Source organism: Microcaecilia unicolor, chromosome 7 (assembly GCF_901765095.1).
Source record: "Microcaecilia unicolor chromosome 7, aMicUni1.1, whole genome shotgun sequence".
Lineage (NCBI taxonomy): Eukaryota > Metazoa > Chordata > Amphibia > Gymnophiona > Siphonopidae > Microcaecilia > Microcaecilia unicolor.
In genome coordinates, this window is record NC_044037.1 from 200,154,975 (window position 1) to 200,169,725 (window position 14,751).

A 14,751-nucleotide genomic window follows, 5' to 3' on the forward strand; every position below is an offset into this window, starting at 1 on the left:
ACTGGTGCCATTTTGAAACTCTGATAAATAGATGAAGTTAACTCTTAGTATAAAATTTAAATTCATCCAGGCAAGAACTATATAGTGGGATTTCTTCACCTTCCAGAAACAGCTTTAACCAGGACTCTTGTAAAACATGACTCTCCACATGTTCATGTAAATATGTTGTCATAGACTATGACTCATCTTACATAACTGTTCAATTAGGTAAACTTGCTTTTGATATAAATTTTGCAGATTAGATTTCTTTATACTGTGCAACCAAAATTATTAAATTGTATGTGTGAGGGTAAACCATGACTATATTGCTACTCAAGTACAATTTAATTCAATTCAAAAATTTGGGAAATTTACTGTATGTCTCTAGTCAACATTATAGCTGGAGAACTTCTATATTTTAATTGAAAAAAAATTACATAATTTTTCATTCTGAAAATTGTAATTATTTTTTTTATTGTGATTAGTATAATATACATTTTAAAGGATTAACTGACAAGGTTTACAGTGCTCTGTCAGGCTTTCTAACCTTTGATAATGGAGATAGTGTTTTCTTGCCAGTTCTTTCCAGTTCATTAGGGTTATGCATTAGCTGACTGTGCGTGGCCCATAAAAAATTTGCAAGTCTCAAATTGCAGTAGCTATAAATGTTTCCTGCAAAGTAAGATATATATATATATATATATACAGTATATATATATATATATATATATATATATATATATATATATATATATATATATATATATATTCAGCCATTTTTATAAGAAATGCTAAAATGTTTGTATCTTGACCTCAAGGTCCAAAAGTCTAGCATATGTGTATGTGTTTTATTGGGCTGTTATCAGGATTATGCAAGTCTGTCAATAAAAATGTGGTAGAACTGTTCTGGTGTGCAAAGCTACAATGTTCAAACCTACATGAACCGGCAAAACGTCATGACTGACCAATGTGCAACCATTACTCTATTGTGATTATGCTTTTTTTTATTCTAAGTCAGGGGGGTTCCCAAACATTTTGAGTGTATGAACTCTTTATCAGCTGCCAAAGCTTTTGGGAACCACCAGTTCATCCCTACCATTCTCACTTTCACTTTTCATTTGTCCTGCTTTCAGGCTTTCACACAACCTCCTTGCCCTTTTGTACACTAGCCTCTTTTTCTGCCTCAACCAAAATACTGTAATATTTCCCAGGCCCTCATTTTTCAGTGTGGCAGAGAGAAGGTCCCAGAGTAACCATACGCTGCAAATGAATTAAAGTGGATTGAAAAAAGTGTTCATAGATGATGCCTATGCCTCCATAGACGCCTTCAGCCAGTCTTTCCTCCCTCACTCTCAAACACACACACATCCCACCTGCCCTCAGCCAGTCTTTCCCTCCCTCCCTCCCTCACGTTTCACCTGCCCTCAGTCTGCCCCTCCCTCCCTCCCTCTCTCAAACACCCCACCTGCCCTAAACCAGACTGCTCCACTCTCTCAGAGAGCTTGTTGATTTTGCTGTTTTATGAGATTGGGAGTTGCAAGATTAACAGGCTCTTCTTGCACCTTAACACACGTCTAGGAAGGTGAAACGTGCCAATGTCAGGCATTGTATGTTCCAGACTGATTGGAATAAAGTTTTTCCTGTATTAGAAGATGTGTTTTCAGCTTGTGCACTGCTTGATATTTCTTGCAGATTATAGCTTCCTCTGTTTGGTTCTCTCCTACAACAGGTGTGATCCATCTAAAGAAGAAATCGCTGCGATAGGTGGAAAAGATGCATGTAAAGAAGCTATTTTAGTTTCAAAGAATGTAGCTAATGATCCAAATGATTTGAAATCTGAAAATGAACTGAATGGGTGATTGAACTGAATATGAACCAAACTAAAAATGCCTGCCATTCATACAAATGTTAATAATAATAATAATATCATTACAAATAGATCATAGCAGTTTACAGTTCCTAGAAATAATCTAAGTTAGGACGCCTCATTTGGCTGTGGAGCTTTCTAAACAGCTCAGATTTTTTTTTCCAGTGATTTATTCAGTCCTTGCATATCAAGAATGTGACCAGAGTAAGCTACTGAATCTTTGAAAAACTATTTTATTTGATTCTTGTAATTCATTTCTTTCTTGAAATATTTATACTATGTGCAGAGTTTCCAAGAGTTTTTCATCTTATGTTTCAATAATATCTAATCTAAATAGCACTGTATCTAAGGAATATCTTGCAAAATTGGATTCATTGCCCATTGCCAAATAGTAACAGGAGAAGCAATACCAAATTCTAGCCTAGTACATTCCTTCAGAGTTTGGATCTATTTCCTGTGAGCTGTTTTCTGGAATCTTCTTCAGCTTATATCTGGAAGTAGGCTTGTGAAAAATACATTTAACTAAAGCATTTCCTATTGTAAATGTAGCAAAGATGTTGGTTGCGATGAATGAACTACTTACTATAAGTGATGCAGCAGGGTGACGTCTTCATCACTCACCTTGTCCCTCTCTTTCCTTTTAATTTTGTTCTGTCATGTCCCTTCCTTCCCATTTTCTCTTTCTCCTTTCCTCTCCTAGTGATTCCAGTGTGGCAAATGAGAGGAAGACCATAGGAACTGAGGGGCCCTTTTACAAAGCAGCAGTAAGCCCAATGTGGGAAGTACTGCCAGGCTACCGCAGCAGCCCAGTTGTTGTTCCTTCCCCCAGCATGCGCCATTTCTGGCATGGCAAAAATATTTCAATTTTTGTAGCACTGATGTGTACCTGGCGGTAATCAGGCAGTGCCACACGCTGCCTGGTTACTGCTGGGTTAGAGCGGGAGCCCTTACCACCACCTCAATGGGTGGCGGAAAGTGCTGCCCCTGAAATGGCCACGCAGCAAGTGGTCAATTGCCGCATGACCATTTAAGAAAAGACAAACCTGTCTTTTACCTGCTGCGGTAAAAGGGGGCCTTGGCATTCACCAAAAACATGCAACACCAGTGTAGTTCCGCAGTTTCATAAAAGGAATCCTGAGTGGGCTTCCTCTCATTTGCCGCACCAAGAATTGGTAGTGTGGCTTTGTAAAAGAAGCCCTTGGTGTGGTAGGTCTTAGTTAATTGAAGTCTCTGGCTCGAGAATAGTAAAGGCTCTATCCTGCCTCTTCACTTCTGGGTCTCAGACCAGCAACAGCAGGATGGGTTCAGTTGACAATCCAGAACCTATTTGAACATGCTTCTTTTTACCCATTGAAGTTGCAGTGGAATTTGGAAACGATCAAAAATTTAAAACAAATGACTAAAGAGTGATTTAAAAAGCATGTGTCCCTGCCATGAGAATAAGAAATGTAAATCTTATTCTCTAGATAATTAACAGTCCATTTTTTGTAAGTCAATTAGATTGGAATTGAGACAGCCAGTTTGAGATGTGCTCAGGTCCTCTAGTATTTTACAAAAAGCTCTGCTGAACATGGAGCTTTTTGTTAAATATGTATAAGGAAGTGCAGGTCTGTACACATGTACAAAAAGAGCACATCAGAGCAGCAATTTATTATTCTTTAATAGGTGATGGTCTTGGTTTTCACTATGTAACTGGAAGTTCAAGACTTTGTTAACATGTAGATTCTATGCAGGATCTGTAGCAGTCCATCTTGTTCTGCTTTTACAAGCTGGAGGTGTATTGGTTTTCTCAAATATTTGCAGTGCTGACTTTTCATAGATAGGGTTGGTGTAGTTTGAACTCTTGGCTTTGGTGTTGGTAAGATATGGTAAGCTTCTGAGTGTCTATTTCAAATGTTTTATGTTGCTTTACACAGTATCTGGCAGTGGCGGAGTTTGTATTGCTGTCACTAATGTGACACCTGAATCTGAACAGAATTTTTTTTTTCTGTATGCGGAGTTGTAAAGTGAAACATCTACTTCTGTTCTGCACCCAGTTTTGGGGAAGTTTTATTGGTTGGTCTGGGAATGTCCCATGTGAATGAATGATTATACTCTATTGGATCAATATTCAAATGCAATTATGTATTTCCCAGTGAACACATAATTGCTTATCCATGTAACTGCAAAAAAAACATATGGATAAAACTGGGCCATTTCAATTTCTTAATAAACAGATATCTGTATATTCGTGGGCCGGGATAGGGGAAGAGCAAGAGCAGGCCAAAATATTATCTGGATAGTAGAGATGTTCACCTGCTGTTTGGATTAATTCTAGGTTTAGTTTAGGCCTAAACTAAATAGTGCCACGATGCTTACTGCACTATGGGGTCCTTTTATTAAGGTGTGCCAAAAAAATGGCATATGCTGTTGCAGGCACGTGTATTGGACATGCGCAGGTCCATTTTTTAGCGTGCCTGCAGAAAACGCCTTTTTGGGGGGTCGAAAATGGATGTGTGGCAAAATAAAAATTGGTGCGCATCCATTTTGGGCATGAGACTTTACTGCCACTCATTGACTTAGTGGTAAGGTCTCACGTGTTAACCGGGCGGTAATCATCAGCGCGTGTACACTGCTGATTACTGCCTGGTTAGCACCACACGGTAGAAAATAAAAAAATATTTTCTGCCGCATGTATCGGACGCACAAAAAAAATGGAATTACTGCCCAGGGCATGCGGTAACCGGATGGTAGTTCCAAACTGACGCGCACTGGACGCACGTAGGCGCCTAAGCGCCTTAGAAAAAGGGCCCCTATCTGTATATTCAGTGCCACTATTTTCTAAATGGAGAGTGGTGTTGAATATCTTGATCAAGTTAAACTGTGGCATCAGCATTTAACTTAAGCCGGCTCATCTGTGCGACTCACACTGCAAGACTGGCCCAAAGATGGGGGCGTACAAAAGCAGAGGCTGACTCGAATCATTACTCCATGAGCTGGCCCTGGACCATGACCTGCCCAGGCACTATGGGGGCAATTCTACAAAGGATGATAAAAATTAGGCGCTAAAGAATTGTGTGCTAAGCCAGTATTCTATAACGGCATATGTGCATGCATAAGCCATTATAGAATACTAGATGATGTGCCTATGATTAGGATTGCCCCCTTATACCTATTCTATGGCAAGTGTAAATGTTCATGCCTAAATGCAGCAGTTGTGTGTGTAAGTGACAGAATTGTATAACGTGCATCCCAACAAAGTTAGAACTCCAATGACCAAACCATACCCCGCCCACATCAGTGCCCTATTTTCAGATGCATGCTATAGAAGTTACACACTAAGAACTAAGGGGTCCTTTTACTAAGCTACGGTAAAAGGTGGGCTTCGGTAGTGTGGGCGCATGCTTTTGGTGCACACTGGGCCATTTTTTACTGTAACTGGGAAAAAGGCTTTTTTAAATGGGAGCAGTAAATGGCTGTGCGCTAAAATTAAAAGTAGCGCATGGCTATTAACTGAATGAGCCCTTACCACCACCCACTGACCTAGCGGTAAGAGTTCATGCGCTACATGTGCAGTACTCATGCAGCACGCACCAATGTGGCTGCGCTGCCGATTACCGCTGGGAACGCGTATGCCAACTTCAAGATTACCGTCAGGTGGGAGTGCTAACTGGGTGGTACTGTCGATTTGGCACATGCTACATGCGCAGTAGCCCTACCACTGCTTTGTAAAAGGGCCCCTAAATTCTAAAAGTGCATTTCCACCTCCAGGAACACTTCCCAATATGGACATACTCTTTCATGTACATAATTGTTGTTGGGCAGTTTTCCAAAGCCCCATTTCTGAGCATAATACTGTTGTATACATGTAATCAATAGAAATAAAACATGGAAAAGAAAATAAGATGATACCTTTTTTATTGGACATAACTTAATACATTTCTTGATTAGCTTTTGAAGGCTAATCAAGAAATGTATTAAGTTATGTCCAATAAAAAAGGTATCATCTTATTTTCTTTTCCATGTTTTATTTTGTTTTATTTCTATTGTTGTATACATGGAAATGCCTTTGAAAAGTGCTCTCAGTAATAGCAATTTCTTTACAGCAAATAATTAAATTGGGTTCAAATTAAATGACACACTGAAATAAAAAGTAATTTATTATTTCATCACTGATGCATGTTGGCTTATTTTCGAAAGAGAAGGGCGCCCATCTTTCGACACAAATCTGGAGATGGGCATCCTTCTCCCAGGGTCGCCCAAATTGGAATAATCGAAAGCTGATTTTGGGCGTCCTCAACTGCTTTCCGTCGCGGGGATGACCAAAGTTCCCAGGGACGTGTCGGAAGTATAGCGAAGGCTGGACTGGGGCGTGCTTAACACATGGGCATCCTCGGCCGATAATGGAAAAAAGAAGGGCGTCCCTGACGAGAACTTAACCGACTTTACTTGGTCCATTTTTTCTTGCGACCAAGCCTCAAAAAGGTTCTCGAACTGACCAGATGGCCACCAGAGGGAATCGGGGATGACCTCCCCTTACTCCCCCAGTGGTCACTAACCCCCTCCCACCCTAAAAAACTTTAAAAAATATTTTTTGCCAGCCTCAAATGTCATACCCAGCTCCATGACAGCAGTATGCAGGTCCCTGGAGCAGTTTTAGTGGGTGCAGTGCACTTCAGGCAGGCGGACCCAGGCCCCCCCACCTGTTACACTTGTGGTGGTAAATGTGAGCCCTTCAAAACCCACCATAAACCCACTGTACCCACATCTAGGTGCTCCCCTTCACTCCTTAGGACTATGGTAGTGTTGTACAGTTGTGGGGAGTGGGTTGGGGGGGTGGGGGTATAGTACCCAAAGTTAAGGGAGCTATACACCTGGGAGCAATTTATGAAGTCCACTGCAGTGCCCCCTAGGGTGCCCGGTTGGTGTCCTGGCATGTCAGGAGGACCAGTGCATTACAAATGCTGGCTCCTCCCATGACCAAATGGCTTGGATTTGGTCGTTTCTGAAATGGGTGTCCTCGGTTTCCATTATCGCTGGAAACTGGGGACGACCATCTCTAAGGACGACCATCTCTAAGGTCAACCTAAATGTTGAGATTTGGGCATCCCCGACCGTATTATCGAAACGAAAGATGGACGCCCATCTTGTTTTGATAATACAGGTTTCCCTGCTCCTTCCCAAGGACGTCCTGCGAGGACGCCCTCAGGAAAACTTGGGCACCCCTTTCGATTTTGCCCCTCCACGTTAACTTTTTAGCTCTTCAATAATCCTTTAACTATTCCTTTCTTCCTCCATCCCACAGCTTATCTTAGAGGGGCCCTTTTACTAAGCCGCATAGTCACGTTCACTCATCCTATGAACGTAAATTTTGAACTATTGCCCTGCTACCGCAAGTCCCGGGCGGTAATTCCATTTTTTATGTTGGCACATGGTGCTAACCAAGCGGTAATCAGCATTGTATGCACACTGATGATTACCACCCAGTTAATGCATGACACCTTACCTCTATGTCAATGGGTGGCGGTAAGGTCTCAGGCCCAAAATAGATGCGCGCCAATTTTCATTTTGCCGCATGTCCATTTTCAGCCAAAAAAAGGCCTTTTTTGCAGGTGCGCTGAAAAATGGACCTGCCGTATCCGATATACATGTCTACACCAGCGCAGGCAATTTTCGGTGCACCTTAGTCAAAGGACCCCTGAGTGTCTTATTGACCCTGCTTTATCATATGATAGAGAAACTGGCAAAAAATATGTTACTAAACACTTAAAATCATAAGTAAAAGCTGGAAAAATTACTATCTACAGTTAAATATTATGTAGAAGAAGGCGGAACACAGCGAAGGGAAGGCTAGAGACGTCGGGAGCGCCGCCTCCTTCACTGACGCTGCGCTGCCAGAACCGCCACGGAGGTAAATTTAAAAAGGAAAAAAAAAGAAAAGGGATGTTGGGGGGGGGGGGGAGAAGAGGGCGGGAAGTTGAACAATGGGAGCGGGAGGGCGAGCGAGGTGAGTATGGTGCGGCGGCGCCCCCCAGAGGGAAGCACCTCCCCTGCCATGCTTACCTCGCTTACCGTGTTGGCATGGCCCTGGGTATCCCTGCCAGACACTTCATAGGTGTGCTGCTACTGGGTGGGCCTGAGCCCAAAGTAGGTGGGCCTGGGCCCACCCAGGCCCACCCTTGGCTACGCCACTCAACACCTGAAAGTTAAGCGACGATCAAACGGAGAATATGGCAACAGATTAGGCAATAAAGCACAATTAATATGTCCAGTTTTCTCATTTCCTGTTATAACACTGCAAACCCTCTTAATTTCTGGTGTCATCCTGTGCTCTCTTGGATTTGCCCCTATTGCTTACACCTAGAGGCTGTTCAATCATCTACTGTCCTTTCTCTAAAGAAATAGTTCCTTAGGAATAATATAAGGAGTGAGTCTACCTCTTTTAACCTTATATCATGATCTAGAGTTTTCTTTCCACTGAAAAATGTGTTCTTTTTTTGCATTAGTTGTAGCTTTGAGTTATGGCTGGTGGTATAGACACCTTGAAAGAATATTTCTCTCCTTGCCAGGAAATGACCAGGGACCTCATGAGGGGTTTAGTGGCCTCTGCTGCTCTCAAACATGCTCCTGCATCTGACCACGATGAAACAGGTGTTAAAACATGAGTGACAGCTGTTTGTGCCACAGAGATGTGTAACTGACACCATGTAAGACATTTAAACTTATTTTAAATGTTATTTTTCTGAAAAGAAAATTCAATTCACCATAACTTTATCACTAAAAATATCTTCTTTGATGTTTCTGGTAGATTTTCTGGTGTCATTTAAATTTTATGATTGACAAGTTCTTGACAGCAGGAACATCAGAACATCTTTGGCTTGGAGGGCCAAACTAAGGGCCCAGTTTACTAAGCCACGTTATAGGCGCGTTAACATCTTTAACATGCGTTAACCATGTAGGCGCCTACAATATCCCTATAGGAGCCTAAACGGTTAGTGCACATGCGCTAATTGTAGGCACATTAAAAACACTAACACGCCTTAGTAAATAGGGCCCTAAGCTCTGTCCCCATGCTCCCATCTCTTTGGTTGATCTTGCTATATGGGACAAAAAATTAGGACGAGAAGCCCTGTGATCCACCCCATCTTTCAGCCTTGTGACAGCCAGCCTTTCAAACTAAGGGCTCCTTTTACAAAGCTGTGCTACTGATTAGCAGTGTGCTGAATGGAAAGAAGTCCATGGGAATAGAAAGGGCTTCTTCTTCACATTCAGGGGCAGATTCTCAGAACTCCAGTGGTGGAGCCAACAGCCTACACTCCATACCACCAGAACAAAAAATAGCTCTTCAGTATTCAAAGTAAATGATATTCAAATTATATGCACGCTGTAAAAGCAAAAGCAAGCGGAACATGCTTGGCACATGGGCAGAAGAGTTTTGCAGTAAGTGCAGCTCTTGTGCATGCACAGAAAGCAGGCAGTGTTGCCAGGTGGGCGGTTTTACGCGACCCACCGCGGGAAAAGTTTGCCTGCGGCAGGTTGCGGTTTTTTGGGCTTGTTTTCTGTCTTTTGGGCGTTTTTTTAAGTGTTTTTTTCGGCCGCGGGGGGCAGGGTTAGTGACATTTTGGGCGGGGTTAGTGACGTTCTGGGCGGGGCTGATGATGGGAGAGGTGGGGCCGATGACGGCGGGGGCGGGGTTGATGATGGCGGGGGTGGGGGTGATGATGCGGGGGTGGGGGTGTCAGGGGCGGGGTTTGAGTTTGGGCGGGTTTTGGGCTGGATTTGGGCTCGTTTGGGTGGGAAAAAAATTTTCCACCTGGCAACCCTGAAAGCAGGTGCCAATGTGTACTTTCACTTTTGGATTTGCCTAGATTTGTGTACATTTCTTTCTCAATACAGGCGCTTACAGGCTTGCACGGGCTTCCTTCCGCTCCCAAAAGAAATCAAAACCCGCAGATTTTAAACTGGAAATCAAAAGAAATCCTCTTTGCAAACCTTCCACCGTTAGCTCCGAGTTGGTGTTATTTTTCCAGTGGTAAGAGCAGGGTTTGTTTCTGCACTGTTCTCTGAGCATTGGGAAGGCATAGCAAATGATGTCATTTAACATGTATTTGACTACACTTAAATACAATTTGCAGCCATCTCTGCCACACAGGGTGTTTCTAGCACTAGAACCCTTTGAGGATTAGGGCAGCTTTGTAAATGGAGGCCTTAGGGGTCCTTTTATTAAGTGGCGGTAAAAGGGGTATTGCCGGGGCTGTTTTTGCTTTGTGCTGAGGCCATTTTTACCGCAGTGACTAAAAAGGCAGAAAAAAGGCATGCCCGTGGTAAAATTGCTCTTATTTACCAGCGGATTGCTGCTTAGTAAAAGGGCCCCTAAGTTTTCATCCTTCTGAAGTCTATTTGTCACTGCTTTATTTAATAGCTTTTATCATGAGCTACTTGGCAAATCAGAATTAATTACAAGAACTAACCCTACACCTAACTTTTGTTGGCATCCTAAAAGAAACTAAGCATCCTTCCCTTCCTTTGTCCTACCCACATTCTTGGTATTGGCAGGTATTGAGACGACACACCATCTAGATTTGTTTTAACTGAAAATTAATCATGCAAGGTTAATAAACAAGTTGAATAAAAGCAGACAAAGCACCCCTTCCCCTTGCTACTCTTCAGGACTGCGTGAGGGCTTCCTTATTGGCGGAGCTTGGGGTACGAGGTGGGATCAGGCCAGGGCTGCTGACAGTGGCAGACGCTGCTAATCTTGCTTAGGTAGGTTGCTGCCGAGAATTACACATTTAATTTAACCTCCTTGATTTGCCAGACAAACGCGTAGCGCTCGCGAATACTTCCAAGCTGAGTAAAACCTGTCAGTCATAATGGAAGCCCCTCCTCCAGGCGTTGGTGGTTGGCTGAGCGAGAGAATGACGAGCCCCTGGGTTGACGTTTGTGCCGAAGAATGTGTAAGCTCTTTTCAAACGCAAACGTCCGGGGCCGCTGGAGAGGTGCGGTTTGGGGCTTCCGGAATTAGGGAGCATCGCAATTGAAGGCAAGGTGCGCCTCACGTGCTCCCCGTTCCCGCCGCTGTTTGGGGGTTCCGGAATGGCAGATTTGTAGAGGAGCGCAGCGTGTGATCAGTGGACTGAGTGGAAGGGGACCGCATCTGTAAGTTGGTCTCTGTAGCTGGTCCCTGCTAGTCTGGTGTGTCGTTAGGAAGAGCCATAGAAGTGCAGTCAGCAGCAGGATCAAGAGTTTCACGGGAGAAATAACGCCCAGTTTATCAATCTGTTAAGTAGTAAGGTACTTGACCGCTCTTGGTTGACTAACCTTTTCTCGTTTATTGATTGTTTCCTTTACTCCCCCCCCCCCCCCCCCCCATTTAATATCATTGGCGTGACATCGGGTTCTTGGTTCACTTTGGAGTAAGTCACGCCATAAGAGCCAGCTTTTCAAAACGGTAGGGTTCGATGTTAGGGGTGCTCAAGCACCCATGGATCTGACACCTATGAACCATTTCCTGTCAACGTTTTGCTAGGGAAGAGCAGTCAATGTCAGTGGTAAGGGGAAATGGGTCTTGATATACCGCCTTTCTGTGGTATTTTGCAATTACGTTCAAAGCGTTTTACATATATTCAGGTACTTATTTTGTACCAGGGGCAATGGAGGGTTAAGTGACTTGCCCAGAGTCACAAGGAGCTGTAGTGGGAATCGAACTCAGTTCCCCAGGATCAAAGTCCACTGCACTAGGCTACTCTCCAGAGTGCCCTGTCCTCAATTAGTAGTAATATAGATTAAATGCTTGTAAGGTTAGTAGAGGCTAGGGCATAAAGCAGTTCTTGATGATTTTTAAATATTGTTGCCAAACATTTATGGCTGAATAAGAGCCAGCCTCATCAGTGATGACACAATGACTTGATTGCCTGATATTTGGCTCACTTCAGATATTGTGATGTCATAAGGCAAAGGGAGATGGGACTTGATATACCGCCTTTCTGTGGTATTTTGCAACTACATTCAAAGCAGTTTACATATATACAGGTACTTATTTTGTACCTGGGGCAATGGAGGGTTAAGTGACTTGCCCACAATCACAAGGAGATGCATTGGGAATCGAACCCAGTTCCCCAGGATCAAAGTCCACTGCACTAACTAATAGGCTACTCTCCAGAGTTCCCCTGTCCTCAATAAGTAGTAATATAGATTAAATGCTTGTAAGGTTAGTAGAGGCTAGCGAATAAAGCAGTTCTTGATGATTTTTAAATATTGTTGCCAAACATTTATGGCTGAAAGGAGTTGCCGTCACTGCTTGAGGGTTTACTAAGCCTAGTAGTTAGAGCGCTTGGTTTAGAAGCAGGAAAGTCAGGGTTTATTTAGATCCTGTTGACCTGTCGACTTTAAGCAAAGCCATCTTGTTCTTGCCTCAAATATATACTTGAGGTCGATTTCTTTAACCTGCATTAAGTGTTTAGCTAACAAATAGGCCTTAATGACAATAATGCCTGTTAACACAAAGGACTGTTTTCTTTATTTGCTTATTTAGTCCTTAGAATGTAAGCTCTGTAGTGGAAGGGAAATAGACTCAGTACAATAGGTAATTTGTCAGGAGCTGGCAGGACTAGTGTTGTCACTTTCTGAAACAGTTCTTAGTGGCACATGTGTTTGGGTTTTATACTCCTAGCTGGCCGTTGATCTACTTTTTGGGCTAGTGGAGAGGCAAGAGTCAGTGTCAGGTATGTCTGGCTAAACTTTCCTTTGAGACAATAACTTTGTAAAAGTTAATATTCCATATCATCATGCTGATCAATCCATAGACTGGTGGGTTGTGTCCATCTACCAGCAGGTGGAGATAGAGAGCAAACTTTTGCCTCCCTATATGTGGTCATGTGCTGCCGGAAACTCCTCAGTATGTTCTCTATCTCAGCAGGTGGTGGTCACACACAGCAGCAGCTCTGGCTAGGCCTCCAAGCCTAATTTTTAGGTTTTGTTGAGTGCCTGGGGTTGAGGGCTCTTCTTGAGCAAGTGCAAACCTGGTGGCGCCAGGTCCCTCCTTTTCTCCCCCCTCCCGCTGGCTCCGTTAAAAAAAAAAAAAAAAAATTTTGAACGTCCTTAAAGGCGTTTATTTCGACGTTTATTTAAACGTTTATTGCAGCTACTCACTGGGACACCAGGTCGTTACAGCTCGGAGCGGAAAGCAGGTAATTTTTACCTTTTTATAGCGGGCAGGGGGTTCCCCGATTGATCTCCACGTGGCCTATGGCGTCGGAGGGCGAGGGCGCAAAGAGTCGCTCCCCGGATCGCTTGTGCGCTTCTAGAGGGGATGCGGGGGTCTTAAAGTCTGATTCACCCTTGTTGGGTGACAGTTTCGTGACCGATGAGTGTCCCGGTCCTTCCTCCGGTGTGGCGGTTTTTCCCGCCATAAACGCCCATCCCCCGCTGCTCGCCTCCGCCATCTTGGCCGGCCACGCGGCTCGGACGGCTTCTTCTTGGGCCGCCCTTGAGGTGGGAGACGTTAATGCCATGAACGCCCTTAATTTGGGCGACGGCACAAAAGCGGCTAAACTTAAGCGCCGTTCTTCCCGCGCGGCTCCTTCACGGAGTGTCGCGCCAGACGCCATTTTGGATGCGCAGCAAGTCTCTCCCCCGCTCTTGCGAGCGCCGGTTGAGAGTGCGTCTAGGGCTGTAGCCCAGGCTGCGGAAGTGCACAGTCTGGGGGGTTTCTCCCCCGAGTTTGTTTTGCTGCTGCATCAGGCCTTCCTTATGCAAAACGCTGCCCCTGCTCCCTCGGCTGGTAAAGAGGTTGAGGCCCCCGGAGGTAAACGCCCTCGGGTTGATTCCCAGGCCTTGGAGGACTTTGTCTCCTCCGATGTAGATGAGGGCAGCGTTTCTGAGTTCTCCCAACGGTCCTTTGCGGATTCCTTGGAGGAGACGGATCCCCGCTCGGATGCAGCGCGGCTCTTTAGCTCAGAGGATTTGCCCAACCTGTTAGTGCAGGCCATGGGCATTTTGAAGATTGCCTCTCTGGAGGACGTCTCTCCCTCAGCCCCTGTTGGTTCTGCCATTATGCTGGGGACGAAGCGCCCGCCTAGAACCTTCCACGTGCATGATGCTATGCACACCTTAATTTCGGCTCAGTGGGATGTCCCGGAAGCGAGCCTTAAAGTGGCTAGGGCTATGTCCCGCCTCTATCCTTTGCCTGAAAGTGAACGTGAGGCTTATCTGTGGCCTACCGTGGATTCTTTAATCACTGCGGTGACTAAGAAAACGGCGTTGCCGGTGGAAGGTGGCACGGCCCTAAAGGACGCCCAAGACAGAAGATTGGAGGCGGCCTTAAGGTCGTCCTTTGAGGCGGCTGCTTTAAGTTTGCAGGCCTCAGTTTGCGGCTCCTATGTGGCCAGGGCGTGCCTGACTATGGTGCAGCGGGCTTCCCCCTCATTCCTTGAGGGCTGATTGGCCGGCCCTGGAATCGGGCTTGGCCTATTTGGCAGACTTGCTGTATGATGTCTTGAGGGCCTCAGCTAAAGGCATGGCTCAGACAATCTCTGTGCGGCTGTGGCTTTGGCTGAAGCATTGGTCTGCTGACCACGCCTCTAAATCCCGCCTGGCTAAATTGCCTTTTAAAGGCAAGCTGCTCTTTGGGGTCGAGCTGGACAAAATCGTGACCGATCTCGGCACGTCTAAGGGCAAGAAGTTACCAGAGGTCAGGGCTCGGGCTAGTACTCGCCCCGGTTCCTCCAGAGGACGGTTTCAGGAAGCCCGTCGGTACCGCCCGGGCAGGTCGGGCTCTTCTGCCTCCTCTTCCTTCAAGAGGAACTTCTCCCCCAAGCAGCATTCCTTTCGCAGAGACCGCCGTCCCGGAGGTGCTCCCTCCAGTCCTCCCCCAGGGTCTCGTACCCAATGACGGGGCCTTGGTCCATCCCCCAGTGCAGATTGGA

General features: G+C 45.0%; 1 protein-coding gene across 5 annotated transcripts in view; it reads left to right on the top strand.

Moving 5' to 3' along the window:
* The first annotated feature begins 10,798 nt into the window (after positions 1-10,798).
* Positions 10,799-14,751, top strand: part of STK17B (serine/threonine kinase 17b) — a 61,091-nt gene continuing 57,138 nt past the window's right edge. Inside the window, exon 1 of one of the 5 annotated variants that reach the window (XM_030209765.1) lies at positions 10,799-10,986. The gene's annotated coding sequence lies outside the window, so the exon portion shown is untranslated. Of the gene's footprint in view, positions 10,987-11,017; positions 11,120-14,751 lie in introns of those variants that run through there. The other 4 variants (XM_030209764.1, XM_030209767.1, XM_030209768.1 and 1 more) reach the window with 4 other exon arrangements.